This window comes from Camellia sinensis, chromosome 1 (genome assembly GCF_055761805.1).
Source record: "Camellia sinensis isolate YWXY chromosome 1, ASM5576180v1, whole genome shotgun sequence".
NCBI classification, from domain to species: Eukaryota; Viridiplantae; Streptophyta; class Magnoliopsida; order Ericales; family Theaceae; genus Camellia; species Camellia sinensis.
Window position 1 is genome coordinate 204,742,126 of NC_138961.1, and position 24,364 is coordinate 204,766,489.

General features: G+C 36.8%; 1 long non-coding RNA gene across 1 annotated transcript; it reads left to right on the plus strand.

Annotated features, from left to right (window-relative positions):
- Positions 1-9,539: 9,539 nt before the first annotated feature.
- On the plus strand, positions 9,540-12,723 carry LOC114315154 (uncharacterized). Its single transcript, XR_014365958.1, has 3 exons — positions 9,540-10,324; positions 10,748-10,822; positions 12,462-12,723. It is a non-coding gene; the product is annotated as an uncharacterized LOC114315154 (long non-coding RNA).
- Positions 12,724-24,364: the final 11,641 nt, after the last annotated feature.

Below are 24,364 nucleotides of genomic sequence, written 5' to 3' on the forward strand. Positions count from 1 at the left end.
CCTGTTGACCAAAACCAAGTTAACATTTCAAAGACATGTTTTGACAACACAGCAAGACATTTGCAAATAAAAAACAGAGCAATCAAGGAAAAAATAAAGAACTCCAATGAAGATAGTCAGAATGGTTGATGGATGAGAATGAGAGATCTGGCTAGGACTACCACATCAAGTTAAAATGTGGGTGGTAGTAATATGTACTTCATGCACAACATAAAAAAGAAAAAGATTCTCCTCGAATGGCAATTTTATCAAAACATTAATATATATATCCACATTTCAGGAGTATCCAAAAATAAATAAATAAATAAGAAGAAGAAAAGAAAACCACAGTTCCCTTCAACATTAACAGGTTCACTACAACACTGTGGTTGCCACACCGAGAGATTTGCATAAGAGCAATTTAAGTAACTTCAATAGCACTCAACAAGCAGAAATTATCACCAGTTGACAACTCCAAACTCCAAAATAATGTAAATTCATGTAATAACTGGAGGAAACGAAGTCCTAAAGAAGAAGGTTAACAGCAGCACACCTAATGTGAAATTACCTGAAACTAAAAATTATTGAACTCATGCCAATACCTGATACAGATAAGTTCGAAAACAAAGGAAGAATTAGCAAGCAAATATTTTGATAGACCAGTATAAATCATATAAAATATACAAAAGAGTAGAGATTTGAAGCAAAATTGCAAAACAGAGTCGAAAAGTTCAAGATGTTGAGGAAGTTGAGGATGGCAAACCACATAAGATAAACATAGACGAAAACTCACTCCAAGAAAAGGACAACCTCATAAAAAATTACAACAAAAAAAAAAAAAAACAAGGAAGAAAAAACGTGGCCTGTATAAGTAGACATGAAGTCTTTAAATACTAGACCTAGAAAGATTTACTTTGCGTATATTATCGGGAGGTCGTAGAAACACCTTTTTCTGATCAGCTGACGCTACTGAGGAATGTAAAGGAAGAAGCCACTCAGAAGACCTTCCACCAAATTGGTAAGAAGCAGCTAGTTTATCAAATAATGTGTGGATCTCTGAAACTCTCTATCATGCAATTTATGCAACAACAATTACTTCAGCAATTAATCAAAGACACATACTATGTTTTTCCAATAAAATCAAAACTACATAAATGACACGTATGAAAGCATTCATTGGACTTACTGGTAAGAAAACCAGTATGGCGCCCTCTGGGTGTGTTTCATCAATGTAATGCACCAGATCTTCAAGAAGATCATAATCAATAACATCTTCATTCAACCTTCTCTGTGGTAGATCAGGAAAAATTATAGGGTCACCATCCTAGATAAAGCAACAGTTATATGTTATGAACACTTAAAAAGTACATCTCCAAGATGTTTACCGAATTCTTTCAAGTTTGATCACTATATGTTTGATAAGTACTCGGAATATAGTATGGGTTTATGAAATCTTCAGACAGAATTGATTCATCTCCCCATCCAGATAAAACTAGATTTTTCTTCCCCTTGTGGTTGCTAACAGGATCATTCTGCAGCCATGAAATTGAAGAATTCATAAGGATTGATTTTCAAAATAATACTTCATTAACTACAAATCAATAAAGGAAATAACTCACATAAATAAAACACTATAAGCTTCTGTACACTCTACATGAGTACCAAAGAAAATAGGTAAGATAACATGTACTAGAGCAAAGTACAAAATCTTATATTTCACATTTTATCTTACAAAATGCTTATTGACAAGGGAGAGGGTGAAAGCTACAGATCTGGGGGTAAAAAAAAGGACAAACTTGAAATCTTAAAAGTAATAATCTAAGATCCACATATTAAGATACCTTCTTTGTAGATGTATCATCTCTTAGATAAGCTAGAGAATCTGAAGCAAGACGATAGTTAATACTTTCATATATATCCTGAGAAAGTGTGTTGAGACAGGATGTGTTCGGCCTTGAGCAGTAATTACTACGCAGCGACTGAAGTATCTTGAAACAGATCTGAATCAACAGTTACTGACCTGAACATTGGAGATATAGATAAACACACAAGAGCAAAACAAACTTTGCAATTATGAACAAACATATAGAATAAGCACTATTTATGAGCTGGAACTAGACATAAGAATAACTTTCAATTTTGGGGTGCTATGAGCAGATTGCTTCTCAATCAGGTTCTTTAAAACAAAGTAGAAAATCACCCTGTTACGAAAAACACAAACTTGTAAAATTGTTCCAAACCGATCTTCAATGGTTCTGTTATACCTTCTATATTTTGTAGCCAAAATAAATATGAAATATGAAAATATTACCAAATCAAACCAAGCCTTAAGTCCCATCAAATAGGGTAAGCTAAATATGAAAATATTACGTTAATAAAAAAAACTACTTTGGTGAACCCTGTAATCTAGTGAACAGCAACCAAAGCCAATGATAACTTTGCTTTAATTTATCAATGATCAATAATTTGATATCAATTGCTGTGATAAAAGCAAATAAATAAATAAATCATATGAGAATGGACTCTCAAGGGCATATTGCTTACAGTTAGAATACTATCAAATCATCAATCAAAAATTAAAGTGAAAGTAATTCAAAACAGGTACTAGGAATAAGCAACATGGTCGGCATGCCAAGATAATCTAATCTGTATGAAGCCAAACATGATAATTTAAAAGCTATCAATGAACGAAAAGCTACAAAAGTTGATAGGTGGCACTTAAAGGTCATTATACCATACAATAGAAAATGCTATCATAAGAACATGATCATCTTATTCCCAAATTTCAGATTACCAGGTTTTAGTTAGACCATGGAAAAATCTATCAACTTCTGGAATAAGCAGGTTTCACATGAAGAGTTGCTTAAAGATGACTAGAAACACCAACCTACTTCAACAATTAATTTAGGAAGAGGAGGAAAACTGGTAAAACAACTAACACTGATAGAAAGGCGATCAGACAAAAAAATTTAGTTTCTTTTCCATCGAAATGGCCAAAATGTTTCTGTTTCCTAGAAAATCAACACAAATCATTAGAGGAAAAACAAAATTCCACTGTTTTCATCAAAACATAACAAAATGACCTGAAACTCATCGAAACCTACCGCAACAATGATTTGTTCCAACACATATCAGGATTCTCAAATGCATTGATAGGACGCTATGTACACAATGAAGCTCAAAGATAGTCTTTGTGTGTGTGTGCGCGCGTGTGCATAATGTAGGTGAATTTTGAGGTAGATGAAACGCATAAGCTTACTCTGCTGCATTTGAGTGCTCCGAGAGAACTTTTCCATGGCAGAGTTAGGGTTTCTCTGCGACGAATCGCGCAAATTGCAGAGAGAGAGTAGATAATTGTACGCAGATACAAAGAGAGCGAGATAGTGTGTGTGTGTGTGTGTGAGAGAGAGAGAGAGAGAGAGAGAGAGAGAGATTGAGAGATCAAGAGAAGGAGAGAGATTGAGAGATCAAGAGAGGGAGAGAGATTGAGAGATCGAGATAGAGAGATCAATCGATTGAGATCAAGAGGGATAGAAAGATTCATACCAGTGAGCGAGAGCGAGAGAGGGAGGTTGAGCGAGCCAAGGTAGGGCAAAACTAAGGAAATGGAGCAAATAAATAAAAGAAAATAGGGGAAATAAATGTTAAATATAAATTGGGTTTTTTTTTTATTTTTATTTTTTTTATTTTTTATTTTATTTTATTTTTTTTTCGACGGTCAAACAAGCGGTCATAAAAAAATAGTCGTAAAAAGTCATTTTTCTAGTAGTGCATCAAACTCATAATTATTTTATTTTTTTATCACAAAAATCAAAAAAGCTAAAAACTCTATACCAAACATGACTTTTTAACTCCAAATTAAAATAGCCAAAAAATCAATCCGTGTACCAAATCAATCCTAAATTGCGAGCATTGTAGGCAGGAGATATTAGAGTTTTTTAAACACTTTTTATTACACATTATAGGCAGGAGTTCCAATACCATAATTACCTTTTTGACTTGTGGCTTATTATTGGTAGAGTACCCACTAAGTAAAGTGTTTAAACAAAATGTAAAATATATATATATATTTTTTCTTTTGAAAAAAAAAGGATTTGATCATAAAATAAATTTTTAAAATTTTAATTTTATCAATTTAAATATTAACCTTTTAATTTGGTTTCAATCTAAACTATTTGCTTATTTTTGTTAAGTAAAATTGAAAAAAAGAAGAAGATATTTTAGTCATAAACTCAATGAGAAATGCTATTTTAGACATTTTATGTATATCTACATTGAGTTTAATAACTAAAATACTCTTTTTTTTCATTGATTTTACATGGTAAAGCTAGACTAATGTTTTAAATTGTAAACAAATCAAAAGATTAGAGTTTAAATTGACATAATTAAAAATTCAAATTTTGTTTTGTTAGAAGGGTCAAACCCTAAAAATTTTTTTGTTGTTGTAATTGCCCCTATATTGTTTATCTATTTTTATTAGGCAAAATGCCTGTTAAAATTACTCTAACATGTTTTTTTTTAACACAATAATGCCACAATAACTATATATGTGTACCATAAAATATCTACTATTTTATGTGCCACTATAACTCAAATATGATCATTAAATTATTATTGTTCTAACTAAAGCTCTAAAAATAAAAAAATAATTTTATTAACAAGTATCGTTAAATAGTTGTACATAATTTTGTTTATAAGAGTGCCAATCAGCTAATATTTTCTAGAATTATTAGATGATGTTGAAGTAGTATTAACTAATATATGAATAGATAAATATTGCTATTGAAAATTAAAAATTCCAATACACATTAGCTGTGACTAGCATTAAAAGAAGCCACCGATTATTACTTTCATGCCTTGTCAAAGAAAGCACAATTTACATTCGAGGCCTATTTATCGAATTGAATCAACCAAGGACTTGGGGGACTATAAATTTGGCAGTGCACACTAAGGTCTTGTTTGGCAATTATTTATTTTAATCAAAAAGTTAAAAAATTGTTATAAGTTGTCATATTATTCTCATTATTTTCTTATACATCTTTTCATAAAAAGTTAAAAAATTACTAAAATAATTTATTTCTAAACGAGACCTAAGTCTCCTCTAAATGTACAAGTACAACCGTAATAAAAAAAAATTCAGAGGACCCAGTAAAAATCCTGATTTATTTATGTACATAAGCCAATTACTTTTGGGCAGCCCTATAATAATTCACTACAACAAAAAGGTTTTTAGTGACGAAAACACATAATGAAAAAAAATTTCGTCTCCAAATATACATGTTTTAGAGATAAAAGTAAGATTTCGTCTCTAATTGTACTATTTTTAGAGAGAAAAACCAAATTTCGTCACAAAATGCTTAAAATCAATATAATAATAGGTCACGAAAATTTTATTCGTCTCTATATTTTATTTTTCGTCGCAAAAAAAATTCCCGCCCTTGAAAAATTTTGAAGAATATTTGGGAGCCATTTTAAAGACGAAAATTTTCGTCACCATTGTACAAAACTATCTGCGATGAAATAATTTCGTCTCCTATATTTTTATTGTGCAAAACGATGTCGTTTCATGCTATAAGTGAGAAACCCTCTTTGTTTGCGCAAATCAATTCCTATTTTGCAAAGCCCTCTTTGGGTTAGACATGAGTACCTCTTTAAATGGATTTTTCTACCACCATTGCCATCATTCCAACACCACCATCATCTCTGTCGCCACAGATGCATCATTGCTGCTGCCATTACTCCACTACCAACTCTCCTCCACTTCCATCGCTATAACCGCCACTACTCCACAACCACTGTCGTTACTACTCCACTATCGTTGTCACTCCACCACTACTATCACTACTACCACCACCTATTTTCCACCACCGCCATCACCACTCTTCCACTGCTGCCACTAACTCTCTTCCACCACCACTGCCACCACTGCCATCACCTTTACACCACCACCGCTACTACTTCACCACCACTGCTACTCCACTACTGCTGCCTCCGCCACTGCATCTCCACCACTCCCATCATCACCTCTCCACTACTTCCATCACTACCACCACTACCACTGCCCCACCATTACCATTACCACCGCTGCCGCTACCATTTTTCTTTCACCACCACTGCCTTACTTTACCATTATCGTTGCCGCCACTCCACTTCGACTGCTGCCGTTCCACTACCACCACCAATAACACTCCACCTCTACTGAACCCATTTAAACCCCTTTATTAACGACCGTGCTAGGGAGCTCGAAAATGAGCTCCCCCGAATCCCAGAGGTGGGGCCATCAGCAGAGGTGGGGCTGTGACGGCGGGGCGGGGCGGGGCGGGGCGGGGCTGGGCTGCGGCGGGGCGGGGCTGGGCTGGGCGACGATCGGTGGCTCTCTCTCCCTCCCTCCCTCTACTTCTCTCTCTCTCTTTCTCTCTTCTCTCTTCCCCTCTGCGTTTGAGCTGAAAATGGAAGAAAAAAAAAAAAATTTCCCCCAAACGACGTCGTTTTGGGGATTAGGGGGATTAGGGGAGGCCAAATTCGAGCTCTCAAACATTATTCCTTTATTAAATAGGTAAGTTTGAATCGATTTCATTTGGTTTTAGTTTTTGAAAACTATTTTTCAAGTTTTAATCCTTATTTTTTTTTAATTTTTAGTGAACTTTTTTAATATTTTAATCATTTTTAATTGATTAAAATATTAAAAAATTTTACTAAAAAAAAATACTAATTTAAAACTCAAAAAATTATTTTCAAAAATTGAAACAAATTTTTAATACAAAACCAATTTTGACTCCTTCAAACCCGTCCGTTTGCTACGTCTGCAATTAAAAAAAAAAAACTAAAATTATTTCCAAAATTCCCCTAACCCTTTTCTTCTTCTTCTCTTGCTCACAGTCTCTCATCTGGGGGTGTGCGCGGTGCGGGTCGGTACGGTTTGAGAGAAAAATAGAAACCGTATGGCGGGTGGTGGATTAATAAAAGTGTCACTAGAATTTGCCATTTTCCTTATCAAAAACCGGCGGTTCGGTTGGCAAATAATGGCGCATTTGCCTTGGCGGTTCGGGCGGATTGGCGGTTTATAAAAAATATAATTCAAATTACAAAACTTAAATCAAATAGTAAAAAAAAGACGAGAGATACCATGATGTTAAGCATCTTGCGAAGCTTTTTTCTGATGCAGCAAGTGTAGCAACAGCATGATAATATCAACGACTATGCCATTAGTTCATTACAAGCATCTGTGGAAGTTACAATGATCAAATACAATACATAAAATTCCCCTCGAGTAGTAATGTAATACTATATTCTAAGGTATAGAACAACAAGCAAACTTAAGTAAAAAAAAAATTTTAGAATCTTATAAAATATGATTTAATAGCGGTGCGGATCGGTGCGGTTTGGAAGAAAAATAGAAACCGGCGGATTGATAAAAGTGTCACTAAAATTTGCCATTTTTCTTATCAAAAACCGGCGGTTCGATTGACAAATAATAACGAATTTGCCTTGGCGGTGCGGTTTTGTGCGATTTTGGCGGTTTCGGCGGTATTATGCACACCCCTACTCTCTCTCTCTCTCGCTCACAACGGCGTGAGCAGCAGAGGCGGCGGGGTGCAGCGGCGTCTAGCAGTGAGAACATCTCTCTCAGCCGCTCATCTCTCTCTCTCTCTTAGCAGCATCTCTCTCTTTCTCTGTCGCGCGCTCACTAAGTCTCAACCGCCTCTCACTCACACTCGGCGGCTTAGAGCAGTGAGGTGGTGTATGTTGGAATGGTTATAAAATTCTGGATAAAACCAGAATTTTTTCCTAAGTTCGGTCTATTTTTTAGGTGGGCCCCGAGTGTCGATTTACTCGGGTCAAAGTGGTAACGCGTTCTATGCCGCGTTGTGATTCACGTGGTATATTTGGTTGCTCAAAACCATTACCGAGTGAATGGGAAATTGAAGCCAAAGTGTGCTCCATGGAAATGGAGTTTTGGTGGAAATTCCTTAAGGTTGTAAATTGGCTTGTCCCACATTGATTTGGTGGGAAGTTTTGAAAGGGTTTATAAGGCTTAGGGTGAGATACTTGGGGTGTGCCCCAAGGGGTACCCAAGTGTTTTAGAGGAAGAGGTTATGGGCAAAATGGGCTAGACCCATTGGACCCAAAAATCACCACACACGCGCGCGGTCGGTCGGGCGGGCGGGCCTAGGCCTGGGCTTGGGCGCGGGTGTGTGGTTGGGCTTCTAATCTTTTTGGGCCAAAAACATTTGAATTTAATTTTATTTTTTATTAAAATAAAATCCAGAATTCAAATTAAATTAGTTTGGATTTTTTGTTCATCCAAACAGGGCCCTTCCCGGTTTCAAACAGAAATAAACTGTTTTGGAATTAATGCACACCCAAACAGGGCCCTTCCCGTTTTACTATCTGTTTGAATTAATTCAAATCTGTTTGAATTCAAAACCCAACAGGTATGATACCTGTTCAATTCAAAACCAAGAGTTACATACCTGTTTATTTCAAATCCAAGAGCTACCTTCACATCTATAAATAGGACCACCCTCATTTGATGTTTTCATTCAGAAATTTCGTATTTCACTTCTGTTTTCTATTCTTCATCTTGCTGCATTTTATTTTCAAAAGAAAGAGTGTAAACACTTAGTATGTTCGTAAGGCAAACAATTAGTAGTGCTGCTATTGTTTGTGGAAGATCATTTCATCCTGGGAGATAGACGTCCGAATTCTGAAAGCACCGTGGAGAGGACGAATCTGTCTTAAGGACACAGTGTTAAACACTGGACTTGATCAGAAAAAATAATTCGAAGAAATTAAATCAAGTAAGTTATTTAATTACTTTCAGTGTTGTTTTTATTTGTTTATTTATTCAGATTTTAATTTTGTTTTTGTAACAAAATAAAATCTGTTATTTATTTATTTATTTTTATTTCGAGTTTGATTTTTGTAATCAAACATATTCTCTCATTTTCTCTATTTCTTTTATTCTTGTTGTTGTTTTGTACACAACAGAATTAAATCCTTTTAAATACGGTGAAGATTGTCCAACAGTGTAGAGCGACTGTGAGTAACGGCGGCGGGTATGGGTCTTCTTCTCTTTTTTTCGATCCTCCTAGGTTCCCTCCAAGTAAGTCCCTCTGATTCAACCTATCAATCGTGGTGCTTACGACATCGTTTGGTAATCCCTCCTTCTCTCTCTCTTCTTCACTCTCTCTCCCTATATATATATGATATATGTGTGTGCTTGTGTAATAAAATGAAAGAAAACTCAATTTCGCAGCTCAATTCCTAAATTTTGTTTTGTTTTAAGGAGTTCTCGTAATTGGGTTTTGATTTTATCTTTGCTTCTAAATGCCAATTGGGATGTATATACATGTGTGCGTTTGTATGTAATTATCTGTATATTCGTACCATTTTGTTTAAATGAGAAACCAGTACAAATTAAAGCTATGTTTGGATTATTTCCCTTTCGAAATCTGTACCCAAATCTATGATCTGAACAGAGGGTATGTGAAAATAAAAAATTCGGAGAAATTGTGATTGTAAATATAATTTTTTTTAATTGAAAATTTTAAAAAATATATATATATATGTAAAACTTCAAAACTCATGTGCATTGTGCTTTACTGAGTTTTTTTGGCAACCAAACTGACTGTATTTGCTTCGAAATGCCAATTTGTAATGTGACATCAGGGTTCACTTGGAATTTTTTGTTTTTATTTTGATTTAGTATGGACTAAAGAACAGAAAAACGATCTCTTTTCCATTTCAACTTCCCAAGTTTTAATGATGCTATTTTCACTTCCAAGTTCCAAATGCCATTTTGAAATGCGATTTGATATAATGTCAACATATCGGTTTAAAAAGATAAGGGTAACTCATTCAGTTATCTCATTATAACTCTACTTAAAGATGATATAGTAAGTTAAATCAAAATTGCTCTTCTTAGTATAAAATGGTTATGCTTGACCATTTTTAACCAATACCTTTATAAGTTTTGTTTACGTTGTATACTTAAATCTAATCCATTGGTAAATACTACAATCAGTGAGTGTGATTTTGAAGCTTATTACCTATTTAAGATGCAAGGAATTGTGTTATTTGTTGCAGAGACATACATTTCTAATGGTCAGCATCACACCCAACATGTTTCTGCCTCAATATTTCCAAATCTCTTTTTCTCTCAATTTTACTTATAGCTGGGTGTGGGTTAAATTTATTTCCTTCTTGCAGTTGTGCAACAAATTCCAAGACAAAGGAAGAGGTTGTAATCAAGAGAATTGCGAATGCATTTGATAACAGGATTGATGCTAAAAGGACCCTACACGAAATCAAACTGCTTTGCCACTTGGATCATGTGTATGCTGTAAGATTGAGTAATAGAAATGTGAAAATTCTGCTATTTATATACTTATAATTTGAAAATTCTACTTCAAATAAAAATCAATTCAAGGTTTTTATATTTGTTCTCCAAAGAGTGTGGGTAATAAAGGAGAACTGGAAAAAAGAAAAAGAAAATGGGTACTAAAAATTAGAAAACAAAACAAATAGTGTGGACAAAGGAGTTTCAATTTTGTGTATTATAAATTTTATTGAATGTTAGTGCTCTTGGAAATTAAAACAGTTATGAAAATCCAATATAGTTTTTCTTCTACCGCTTGCTTATGATCTGTTACAGCTATAACTTTTGTATAATCTTCATGTTAAATATAATTAAGTTTAGGTGAATGTTTTTCTTTGAACACTTATTAGTTATTTTGTGTTTTTCTTTGAATGTTTTGGCCTCAAGTTTTGTGGATCTTGTAATCGAGTTTGATCTTAAGGTCACTCTTCTCAAAGGCCTAAGATAGGAATTGACAAGCAGGTATCTTCTACACATTGATATAAATATATACACGCATGGACACAATCACACACGTGGATGAGGTTAAGGGTGAGCCTACTGAAAACCCATAATGGTCTTAAGAGGTTGAGAGTGAACCTACTGAAAACCTAGATATGTTATATTTGTTGTATGGGTTATTGGTAGAGGTTGCAGGTGAACGTACTGAAAACACATATATATTGTTTTATTTATTATAGCATTATTGAATGTTAAATGGAAATGCAATATCAAGAAAAAAGAAAAAGAAACATAACCAATTAAATATCTAGTACATTTTTATAAGTCATAATAATATATGTATGGATATATGATGGGACTCCCGGTTTGAAAATTATGTAGAAAAACACACTTTTTCAAACTAAGTCCAAAAATACACTTTTTCAATACTTAGGCTGGAAAATAGGCCAACGGAGGCTAAAATCATGAAAAAGTCATGAGAAGGCCTCGATAACACCCCTAACACCTCAGAAGGGACCAATATAAGTTGTGAAAACTTACAGAATTAGTACGAGATTTTCGGTTTGAAAACTAAGTCAATAAATGCAATTTTTTAACACTTAGGTTTGAAAATAGGCCATCGAGGGCCAAAACTGTGTAACAGCCACAATTAGACCCGGGGAACACCTCGGGAGGGACTAATGTAAGTTGTAGAAAATTATGAAACTAGCACGGGACTTTGGGCTTGAAAAATGCCCTTTTCTGCTTGAAAATAGGCCATCGAGGGCCAAGATTGTGAAACAGCCACGAAAGCTTGAGGAATACCTCGAACACCATGGAAGGGACAATTGTAAGTTGTGAAAACATACGGAACTAGTACGGGACTCCCGGTTTGAAAAGTAAGTCTAAAAATGCACTTTTCTAATACTTAGACAGCCTCGAGAAGGCCCGAGAAACACCCCGAACACCTTGAGAGGGACCAATGTAAGTTTTGGAAACTTACGGAACTAGCACGAGACTCTCGGTTTGAAAACTAAGTAGAAAAATGCATTTTTTCCAACAGTTAGGCTTGAAAATAGGTCATCGGGGGGCCAAAATCATGACACGGCCACGAGAAAGCCTGGGGAACACCCCTAACACATCGGAAAGGACCATTGTAACTTATGAAAACTTACAGAATTAGCACGGGACTCCTGGTTTGAAAACTAAGTCAAAAAATGTGTTTTTCCAACACTTTGGCTTGAAAATAGGCCACCGGGGGCCAAAATCATGTAACAGTCATGAGAAAGCCCAGGGAACACCCTAAACACCTCGAAAGGGACCAATATAAGTTGTGGAAACTTACGGAACTAGCACGGGACATTTGGTTTGAAAAATACACTTTTTCAACACTTAGGCTTTAAAATAGGCCATGGGGGCCCAAAATCGTGAAACAGTCACGAAAAGGCCCGAGGAACACCTTGAACACCTCAGGAGGGTCCAATATAAGTTGTGAAAATTTACAAAACTAGTAAGGGACTCCTAGTTTGAAAACTAAATAAAGAAATGCACTTTTCTAACACTTAAGCTTGAAAATTGTTAAATTGTATATTTGATTGATAAGATAATAATTGTATTCCTTTTTTCTTTTCTCTTTTTTTTTTTCTTTTTTTCTGTTTTTTTTTTCTTTTTTTTTTTGCAGATTGGAGTTTATATATAGATGTGTTTGGTAATCTGGAGAGTAGAAACTTGCTCATTTTGTGTTTTTGATAATTTTACCTTACATGTAATTTGGTTGCGTTGTAAATTTTTTGTTTTTGTGGGTATTAGGGGGCATGTTTGGTAATCTGTACTTAATATTATATTTTTGTGAATATTATGAGACATTTTTTTTGTGGATATTAGAAGACGTGTTTGGTAATTTGCAGTTGATATTGTATTTTTGTGGATATTATGAGACATTTCGACTGTGGTATTTATGAAAATGAACAGATGTTTGTATTGATCTGTAATAGATATTTTATCAAACATGTTATTAAAATGCGCAGGGAATTTTTAGTGAAAATTGAAAATTGAAAATTGAAAATATTATCTTCATTTTAAAAAAATTTAATTATTATTAGCGTCAAAATAAAAAACCGTTGCTATTAGTTTTCAAACATTACGAATAATTTTGTCACATTTGCTGAATATTTTGTCACTAAATTGAAATATTTGGTGACAATTTTTTTTTTTTTGTCATTGAAGAATTTTGTTTTGTACTAATTTTAATGACGAATTTTTTTATCACTTTAATCTATATCATTGATGAGGATAAATTTCTAAAACCACTATCTTCATATATTGGTGAAGAAATATTTTATGGACAAAACAATTAAAATAAAATATTATCTAATTCTAGTGACAAAATTGAAGTTATAGAGCACGAAAAATGCAACATTTAGGATGAAAAATTTCGTCGCCAAAAATGAAAAATAGGCGACGAAACGATTATTTGTCACTATAACTACTTTCAGCGACAACGTATAGGCAACAAACGTGGTGACAAAATTATTTCGTTGCAGATCACTTTGGTGACAAAAATTTGGTGCTTGGAGACAAAATGAGTTTATCATCAAAATTTTTTTGTTGTTGTAGTGATTGTTCTTATACTTACATAAAAAGTAATTATAAAATTGAACATAATCTAATAATTTTTGTATAGTTAAACTTTTTTCATAAATGGATTCACATAGATAGAAAAGAAGAGACCATTGATGAATTGAGTGGTGATTCATTCCACTAATTTTTGGACCACTAATAGCTCTAATGAGCTTAATAAATAAATAAATAAATAAACTCAAACCAAAACATCACATCACTTTGGTGGGGGCCACTGTGCCACATCATTAGTGATGCTCTAGAGGTCCCAATTTAGTGCTCTAAAACATTATTCTTGATGAATTAGTTATGTACGTTAGCAAAATTTAAATATTAATGCTATGACTATGTTTAGTAACGTTTATGCTTAAATTTTTTTTTTTTAAATTTTAAAACTTAAAACAAAAATTATTTTAGTATCTACTTTCTTTTTTCTTTTTTAAATATAAATATTTTACAAATTTTACTAAATTACAATAAAAAATTTATTTTCACTTGTTATTTTGAAAACAAGTCAACCACCACTATTATTGGTAACCATCTTTGTTGAGTCTCCGTCACCTCACCCAATTTTGTTTGTTGACAAATCACCTCTAACCACAACATTCGGCCACAACAAATCACTTTGGCCATTATCTCTTGTCGAAAATCAATTTAAACTCACATGTTTTTAAAAAATAAAAATAAAATTGAAATGTATTTTTTATTTTCATTTTAACAAAAAAGCAAAAACATAAACACGTTTAAAAAATAATAAATGTAACAAAATTTAGTTTTGGCATATCAATTTGGAAATTCAAGAAAGAAATAGCATATCCAACTTGTGTAGAAGTGGTGGCACAGGAGATGCGTGGGCATATGATAAAATTGTGGATAGTCTTATCTGAATTTAAAATTTGAAAATTGAAACAAGCTTGAATTGAAAATTGAAAAAAATAAATAAAAATGAAGCAGTTGAATAGATAGTTATGATCTTCTAGGACTATTTTGGAAAAATCTAAAAACTATGACTTTTCCAATTCCAGGGTTTGTTTTATATCTATTCTATTATTAAAAGCCAACACCAATTTTGGTGTCATGAAGCCACTTCTCAAATTTTTTTTCCAATTTTCCCTAAAATGGCCTTAACTTTTTACACTTACGTCAGTTTTAATTAGGGATAAAATGATAAATTAAAACATTCAATTTCACTTTCTCACTTTCCACTCTCCACGTCTCCTTATTGCTGAAAAGTTCTGAATCAGTTACTCCCCACGTCTCCAAACTGCTGTGCAGTTAAATTAGTATCAACATCTTCACCGAAAAGTTCTAAAAAAACATACTTTTCATGAAACTGCATCTGTTTTGATGGATGCTAGGCAGAGTCTCTTTCGAAAGTGTCCCTACAAATATGTGATTGGTTGTAAATGCCCTTTGATGATGTGGAGATGGGTTACAAGACCCTAGGTTCCAGATGGATTTACAATCACATTTTATAGAAAATGCTGGGTTTGTACAGAGAGATTTCTTGGGTTTCTATTTCCTATTTGGTATGCTTTTATATATTTCTATTCAATGCTTTTATAAAAATAAAATTGAAATGTATTTTTTATTTTCATTTTAACAAAAAAGCAAAAACATAAACACGTTTAAAAAATAATAAATGTAACAAAATTAGTTTTGGCATATCAATTTGGAAATTCAAGAAAGAAATAGCATATCCAACTTGTGTAGAAGTGGTGGCACAGGAGATGCGTGGGCATATGATAAAATTGTGGATAGTCTTATCTGAATTTAAAATTTGAAAATTGAAACAAGCTTGAATTGAAAATTGAAAAAAATAAATAAAAATGAAGCAGTTGAATAGATAGTTATGATCTTCTAGGACTATTTTGGAAAAATCTAAAAACTATGACTTTTCCAATTCCAGGGTTTGTTTTATATCTATTCTATTATTAAAAGCCAACACCAATTTTGGTGTCATGAAGCCACTTCTCAAATTTTTTTTCCAATTTTCCCTAAAATGGCCTTAACTTTTTACACTTACGTCAGTTTTAATTAGGGATAAAATGATAAATTAAAACATTCAATTTCACTTTCTCACTTTCCACTCTCCACGTCTCCTTATTGCTGAAAAGTTCTGAATCAGTTACTCCCCACGTCTCCAAACTGCTGTGCAGTTAAATTAGTATCAACATCTTCACCGAAAAGTTCTAAAAAAACATACTTTTCATGAAACTGCATCTGTTTTGATGGATGCTAGGCAGAGTCTCTTTCGAAAGTGTCCCTACAAATATGTGATTGGTTGTAAATGCCCTTTGATGATGTGGAGATGGGTTACAAGACCCTAGGTTCCAGATGGATTTACAATCACATTTTATAGAAAATGCTGGGTTTGTACAGAGAGATTTCTTGGGTTTCTATTTCCTATTTGGTATGCTTTTATATATTTCTATTCAATCTTATAAATGGGAGTTGGTGCAATTTATTTATTTAGTTCCCTATTTCACTTTGTTAATTTTTGGTTTGTTTCTATTTTGTATGTTTCTTTCCCTGTTTCACTTTGTTTGTTTTCCCTATTTTTTGAACTCAATTTTTTTAAGATTCTACGTTTCAATTTGACCAACGTGTGGAGTTTTAGTAAAAGAAAATTGCTTGGGAGCACTAATTAGTGCTCCCACTAATTAGGTGGCAGTGGGTCCCGCCATTAATGATGTGATGTTTTGGTCTTGAAGTTGTATTTTTTTTATTTTTTTTATTTTTTTTTAATGCATTAGTGCTATTAGTGGTAATGTTTTTAGTGGGATGAATCATTGTTGTTAGTAAAAATTGGTATATAAGTGCATTTAATTGCTGTGATTTTATTTTTAAATTGTTAGTAATTATTTTTTGTGCATATCAAATTCAATGTTATTATTTATTTTTCTTTATATCTATCAAATCTATTTGACTATGAGTGCTGTAAGTGTCTTGGATTTATACTTTTTTTATTTTGTGTGCTTCTGTATATTTATATTTAATTTTTTTCCGAAAAGTTGTGAAGCCTAAAATGTGTACAATTTGGTTTGGGATTTTTCGTGTTTCACTTTTTTAAGTTTTTGTTTGTTTTTGTGTATAAATTCATTTTTATTTTTAAATTTGGTTTGTTTATGTGTGTTTGAAAATACAAAAAAACCACTGTTCTATGTGTTTTGGATTTGTATTTTTTTCTATTTCGTGTTATGTTCAATTTTTTTTTTTTAAATTGCGAAGCAAAAAATGTGTGTAAATTTTTAGACTTAAAAAGTTTGGGGCTTTTTTCCTATTTAACTTTTTTAAGCTTTTGTTTACTTTTGTGTATAAATTCAGTTTTTGAAAATTTTGTTTGTTTGTTTACCTAATTTTGTGTGTGTATGTATTTTTTATTTTTAAAAATCAATGTTCTTAATTTTGTATTTGTGTGTTTATAATTTATGTTTTGAAAAAATTAGTTTGTATGGATGGTTAATTTTGTGTGTGTGTGTGTGTGTGTCTTCAACAAAAAAAAATAAAAAATAAAAATATTATGTTTTCAATAAAATTGGTTTATTTGTTTGCTTAATTTTATGTCTTCAAATTTAATACCAAATGTTACATTGTATATAATTATTCATATGATTATTAGAAAAAATAATATCAAATTCATATTATAATTCTAAACGAATTTGCACTGCCGCTAGTAATTAAATAAATAGATAGTCTAGTAGTATATATTTTGACATTTGCGACAGAAATATATAAAGGAAAGAGAAAATTAATTTATATTTAATTTATTTTTTTCCCCTCATTGGTGTTTTTATCTACAAATCATTAGTGTAAATCTAAAGCGGTTGCTCGTCTTCACGGAGAAATAAGAACACTACAAATTCAAGTTAATTTTCACCTTTCATTTATTTACTCAATATTTTTTTAAAAAAGATTTGAACAATATTATATCTATTTAAATTCTTATTAATAATGATGTCAAAACATTATTGGGTGTTTAAATATTATTATTTTTTAACAACTAATTACATTTGACTTCTTGTATTTTTAATAAGATGATTAATATATGTAGAATTATTCAAAATATTTTGAGATTGTATTTAGTTTAGAAATTATAGGAAGAACAAAGATTAAGAGGTCTAATTTTAGAGTTATAGAGAGAGCGCTCTAATGATGTGGTAAGGAGTAGGATCCACATATAATGTGATGTGTGTGCCTATATTTTTATTTATTTATTTTTCTTTATCATATCACTAAAACTCTATTTAGAATTTTAAAGGGATTTTTATTGAAAAGTCCAATTTAGAAGTGTTTTAACCCAAGAAGTCCATGAAGGAATTTTTTAACCCATTTAGCCCCATGTATGTATAGTTTTATTCCATAAATTCTATTTTCTTGATTTATACTATTTTCTTGGACACTTATGCCCTTATATTTAATTTTGGTACTTAATTTTGATACCTTATAAATATTTTTTGAACGATTAGCAATTTAATGATGTAAACATTCATATTTTAAAATTCACATTGGTAGGAATGTAAAATTACCCGTAGGCAGCCCGAAACCCGCTCGCGAGCTAGGGCGGGCCCGGCCCGTTGACAATGTGAATATTCACATTGACATGTTAACATTCACATTAATAGGAGTGTAAAATTGGCCCCCGTCCCGTGGCGGCGCAAAACCCGCCCGTGGCCCATTGGCGGCCCGGGGCGGGCCCGGCCCGGCCCGTTGACAATGTGAATATTCATATTGACATGTTAACATTCACATTGATAAGAGTATAAAATTGGGCCACGGCCCATGGGCGGCCAAAAGCCCGTCCGCGGCCCGGGGCGAGCCCGGCCTGGCCCGTTGACAATGTGAATATTCACATTGACATGTTAACATTCACATTGATAGAAGTGTAAAATTAGCCCGCGCCTCGTGGCTGCCTGAAACCCGCCCACGGTCCGTGGGCGGGCCCGGCCCGACCTGTTGACAATGTGAATGTTCACATTAACATGTTAACATTCACATTGATAAGAGTATAAAACTGGACAGCAGCGCAGGGCGGGCCTGACCCAGCCCGTTGACAATGTGAATATTCACATTGACATGTTAACAATCACATTAATAGGAGTGTAAAATTGGGTCCCGCCCCGTAGTGGCGCGAAACCCTCCCGCGGCCCATAGGCGGCTCGGGGCAGGCCCGGTCCGGCCCGTTGACAATGTGAATATTCACATTGACATGTTAACATTCACATTGATAAGAGTATAAAATTGGCCCGCGGCCCATGGACAGCCAAAAGTCCGCCCACGGCCTGGGGCGGGCCCGGCCCGGCCTGGCCCGTTGACAATGTGAATATTCACATTGACATGTTAACATTCACATTGATAAGAGTGTAAAATTAGCCCGCGGCCCATGGACGGCCAAAAGTCCGCCTGCGGCCCGGGACGGGCCCGGCCCGGCCTGGCTCGTTGACAATGTGAATATTCACATTGACATGTTAACATGCATATTGATAGGAGTGTAAAATTAGCCCGCACCCCGTGGCTGCCCGAAACCCGCCCACGGCCCGTGGGTGGCCCGGGGCGGGCCCAGCCCGGCCTGTTGACAATGTGAATATTCACATTGACATGTTAACATTCACATTGATAAGTGTGTACAATTGGCCCGTGACCCGTGTGCAGCCCGAAGCCCGACCTCGGGCCGGGGTGGACTCGGCCCGTTGGCAATGTGAATATTCACATTGACATGTTAACATTCACATTGATAGGAGTGTAAAATTGGCCCGCAGCCTGTGGGCGGCCCGAAGCCCGACTGCAGCCAGAGGCAGGCTTGGCCCGACCCGTGACAATGTGAATATTCACATTGACATGTTAACATTAACATTGATAGGAGTGTAAAATTTGTCCGTTGCCCGAAGCTCGCCCGCGGCCCGGGGTAGGCCTGGACCCAAACCCGGGCCGCCCATGGGACACGAGTCAATTTTACACCCTTATCAATGTGAATGTTAACATGTCAATGTGAATATTGACATTGTCAACAGGCCGGGCTGGGCCCGCCTCGGACCGCCCACGGGCCGTGGGCGTGTTTCGGAAAACCACGGGGCACGGGCTAATGTTACACTCTTATCAATGTGAATGTTACCATGTCAATGTGAATATTCACGTTGTCAACGGGTCGGGCTCGCCCCGCCCCGGAGCCGGACTTCAGGCTGCCCACGGGTCACGGGCCAATTTTACACTCTTATCAATGTTAATGTTAATATGTCAATGTGAATATTCACATTGTCAATGAGTCGGGCTGGGCCCGCCCTGGGCAACGGGCGGGCTTCGGGCTGCCTACGGGCCACGGGCCAATTTTACATTTCTATCAATGTGAATGTTAATATGTCAATGTGAATATTCACATTGTCAACGGGCCGGACCGGGCTCGTCTCGGGCCGCCCATGGGACGCGAGTCAATTTTACATTCTTATTAATGTGAATGTTAACATGTCAATGTGAATATTCAGATTGTTAACAGGCCGGGCTGGGCCCGCCCCGGGCCGCCCACGGGCCGTGGGCTAGTTTCGGGCAGCCACGAGGCGCGGGCTAATTTTATACTCTTTTCAATGTGAATGTTAACATGTAAATGTGAATATTTACATTATCAACGGGTCGGGCCGGGCCCGCCCAGGGCAGCTCACGAGTCGCGGGCGGCTTTCGGGCCGGCCACAGGGCGCGGGCTAATTTTACACTCCTATCAATGTGAATGTTAACATGTCAATGTGAATATTCACATTGTCAACGGGCCGGGCCGGGCCCGACCAGGGCCCGGGCTTCGGGCTGCCCACGGGTCACGGGCCAATTTTGCACTATTGTCAATGTTAATGTTAATGTTAATATGTTAATGTGAATATTCACATTGTGAACGGGCCTACCCGGGCCCGCCCCGGGCAGCGGGTTGGTTTCGGGCCGCCCACGGGCCACAGACCAATTTTACACTCCTATCAATGTGAATGTTAACTTGTCAATGTGAATATTCATATTATCAACGGGTCGGGCCAGGCCGGGCCTATTTTTTTGGCCTGTGGGCCGGCCCGACCCGACTCGAATTTTTCCGGGCACCTACAAGGATCGACATGGGCCGGGCCCTTACACATTGACGATATGAACATTTACATTGACGGTGTGAACATTCACATTAAGGGTATTTTGGTAATTATGTCACCCATAGGACTTATTGAAATATAAGAAAATAATGTGAAGTAAATAGAACATAAGTAGATGAAAAGGGTATTTTGATCTTTTTATCTCAAATTGGACCTAATTATAATAGAATAGTCAAAAAGAATATGGATTGAATGGAATAAAACTCGAATTTATCAAAAAAGCTTCCAATTTTAAAATTAAAACTATCTATTATCATTATTATTATTATTGTTATAGGAATATATCCACCCTAGCATGGTTGTGTTTTCTGCATGACTTGTGGACCGCGTCAACCATAACCTGCATAAGTTCCATGATTTTATGATAGGGTAGTTGCCTAGTGACCATCCGATTAAATTCCTATCAAACCTTGCAAACGAATCAAATAAACCTCCTCCTCGTGCATCACCTCAAGGGCTAATAACCGCCAGATCTGTTGACTTCCCTCTGATATCCATTTGGTACAATACGTTTTGATACAGACTAACATAACCGATCGTTACGTCTCAAGATGTGAAGCCGCCATATAAAGATAAAAGCAAAACCTTTTATTTTCACGAAAAAAATGTTAGAGGCTCTAAAAATTCTATCAAAAATTTTACTAAATATCTCACATGGGTGTGAGACTCACATGAGACTCACATTGTATAGAATTTAGTAAAAATTTTAATAAAATATTTAGGATCTTTAGCATTACTCTTTCCACAAAGTCAAAAGAAAACAAATAAATATGGTGCGGCGCCTGAACAGCTATGACGCGGCATGACCGTAGTGGTGTTTCCTGGAATCTATTTTTATTCTCACGAAAACGAAACCACTCTTCGTGAAAATCAAATATATAAAAGACGGGCGTGGTCCTCCAATACGAGAAACCTCGAGAGAAGATAGCAATGGAGATCATGAGCAGAAGCTTAAGGCTCGAGAGAGGTTCGTCACTCAGGCTCGGCCAATCCAACAGTTCGGTGCTCGTGTCGGAACTTGTTTCTTCAGATATCTCCAGAATCACATCCTATGAGAGGCTCTCGAAGTCCATGAGGCCGAGCTCCGCCGAGAGCGGTGGCTTTCATCGGCGGAGGAAGAGCAGAGCTTGGGCGTTTCTGAGTAAGGTCTTCTCGTTCCGGAGAATAGACGGCGAGGGTGCGGCGGAGAACGAGCCAAAGCCTCCGCAGGCGGCGGCGGAGAAACAGAACAAGAGGCGGTCGTCGTGGCTTCCGGATCCGCACCGACGGTGGCCTGTTCAGGGATGGTGATCGTCAACTAAAACTATATTATGTAAAAATTCAAAGCAAGACGAGGCTGAAAGTGTGGATGATTTTAAAATTTTAATTGATTTGCTTATTCGTGGTTAGTATGCATATCATTTCAGGCTTAATTAGAATAGTCAATGGTTGGTCCATACACTGAACTGACAACCCATAAAGTTGTCAATAGCGGACTAGTATTTAATTTCTTGAAACAAAAATGCTTCCGACCTTACTGACCTCCAGTTTACGTGGCAAACTCACGTGATGTTGACGTGACTATCAACGGTCTCACATTTGAAAATAATCTCCCCTCAAAACACATATCTCTCTGGACTAGCAGGTAGTTCCCTTCACTCCTGACACCGGCGACAGCTCCTTCCCTTCACTCCGACGTCGGATTCGCGACTCTCTCTGTCTCTCTTTCCCTGTCATCCGACGATTAAGAGGTAAATTTCCCTTCACTCCGAAGCCCCCCACTCTCTTTATTTCTCTTTCCCTCTCTCATCCCTATCATCCGATAAATATATATATATATATATATATATACATCTATCTGTATATATGTATATATGTATCTGCATTTATATCTGTGTATAATTGGGTTGAATGTTTGGATTTACTATTTTTGACAATCTGATAAACGAATTGAAAGATTAAAGTTTGGCATTTTGATTTGGGAGTTGAATTTAGCCTTTTGATTTGGGAATTGTGGCCTTTCGAATTTGACCTTTTCATTTGCAGTTTTAGCTTGTAATAAACCTGCTCGATGAAATGCCTTAATGAAATGTTTACATTCTGAAGACCTGAAAAAGCTTCTTATCAAATTTTTGGGGCTGCAAAAAATAAACTTTGCCAGCCTCTAAGTAGTAAGCAAGTGATTTTCCTTATCCAATTGAAGAATGGTTCCTGCAAAATTCTTCAATGGTTTCTGTTTGTTCCTGTTTTTTCCTCTAAGTAGTTGTACGGGGAGCAAATATTCCGGCAAGCCCGTATTCCTTTCTTCCGAGCTCCGTCGATGTCCGATCACCTGCGAGCAAGTAATGGTGAGCTACCCGGGGGTGTGTGGCCGGAAAAACCCTCCGACGGTCAAGTTAGCACACACCTTAGGATGGATAGAGAGGAGGGAGAGAGTGTTTGAGTGTAAGAAGTCCTTACAGAGATGTTCGTGTGTTGCGTATGGGGGGCGCAGACATGCTTATATACCTTCTGAGCCCCATATTCACTCCCAGTCATCTCCTGACACGTGGCTCTGCTATCCCATCTGTCAGCATAAACCATGCCATTCATCACCTAACCTCAACTGCCTGTCATCACAGCTGGAGCTCGGCAGCCGAGCTGCCCTACCCGTTGTTGTGCCATGCCGTGCTCCATACCCTAGCACTTCACTGGCCAAGACTGAGGAGGACCGGGCTAGGCGGCATCTCGGCAAAGCCTAGCCCGAGGTCCCTCCACTGGCCAAGACTGAGGAGGACCGGGCTAGGCGGCATCTCGGCAAAGCCTAGTCCGAGGTGCCTCTTGGGGTCGGCCTTTCTGCTGGTCAGACAACTTCCTCGGATGTCCGCGCCTTCCCGGGCGCCGGTCACTTGGCCTATCTGGCTTCGGCCATCCTCGGACCGAGCATCCTGGTCCGACCGAGCACTGCCTTGCCGAGCAGTTTCTGTCCGGTCCGGGGTGGCACACAGCCCGAACTCTACCCGGCCCAAGTTCTGGCAGCCCTTCTCTGGGCGAACAGTCGATAATCTCGGCCCAATGCACTGCTGGGCTTTCAACCTGCTCGGTCGATATCTCGGCCCAACTCCAGATCATAAATCACCCTCTCAATTGCCCCTTAATTCCGTCCGCGAAAGCGTGACTGGGATTACTCACTTCGACCGAGATAACATTTCTCCGGTCTTCAAGACGCCGAACCTCGTCCGGGCTAGTTAACATAATTGTCTGCAAACTTGCCCGGTTATATTCCCCGGCTGACATCTTTTCTCCAAAAGTAGCTCGGCTGGCTCTTCGCCTCTTCAACCCGTCGCTTCAGTCCTGACGTCGCCATAAATAGGGACACGTGGCGGGCTGCCATTGGTCATCGAGCAGCCCACCCGCCGTCTGTGTCAGAATTTGAATTTGGGCGGTCTCATGCTTACATATACACGACCCCCATCATTTCATTTCTTCCTACTGCTGCTCCCATTTCTGACGATTCTGAAGCTCAAGCCTTCTCTTCAAACTCGACTGCCATTCTTCGTGTTCGAGGGACACGACCCTGTCCTTCACTGGTAAGTCATTCCACCCTCATTTTGTTGTTATTTTCCTTCATATTGCACACATTAGGGTACAAAAACGTAGTTCTTGGGGCATAGGCCATAGAATCCGTCCTAAACATCCCACTGTTCTTGGTGTTCTTCGTCTTCCTGAAGAACATTGAAGAACTGGGGTGAACCGGGCTCTCGGTCTTATTTTGATCCGAAAAACCAATCAAACCGGGCAAACAACATGTTTGTCGCAACCCCGGCACAAACCGAGATAACAAAAGGACTTGGTCGCTCAACCGGGCTAACATCTGGTCTGCTCGGGC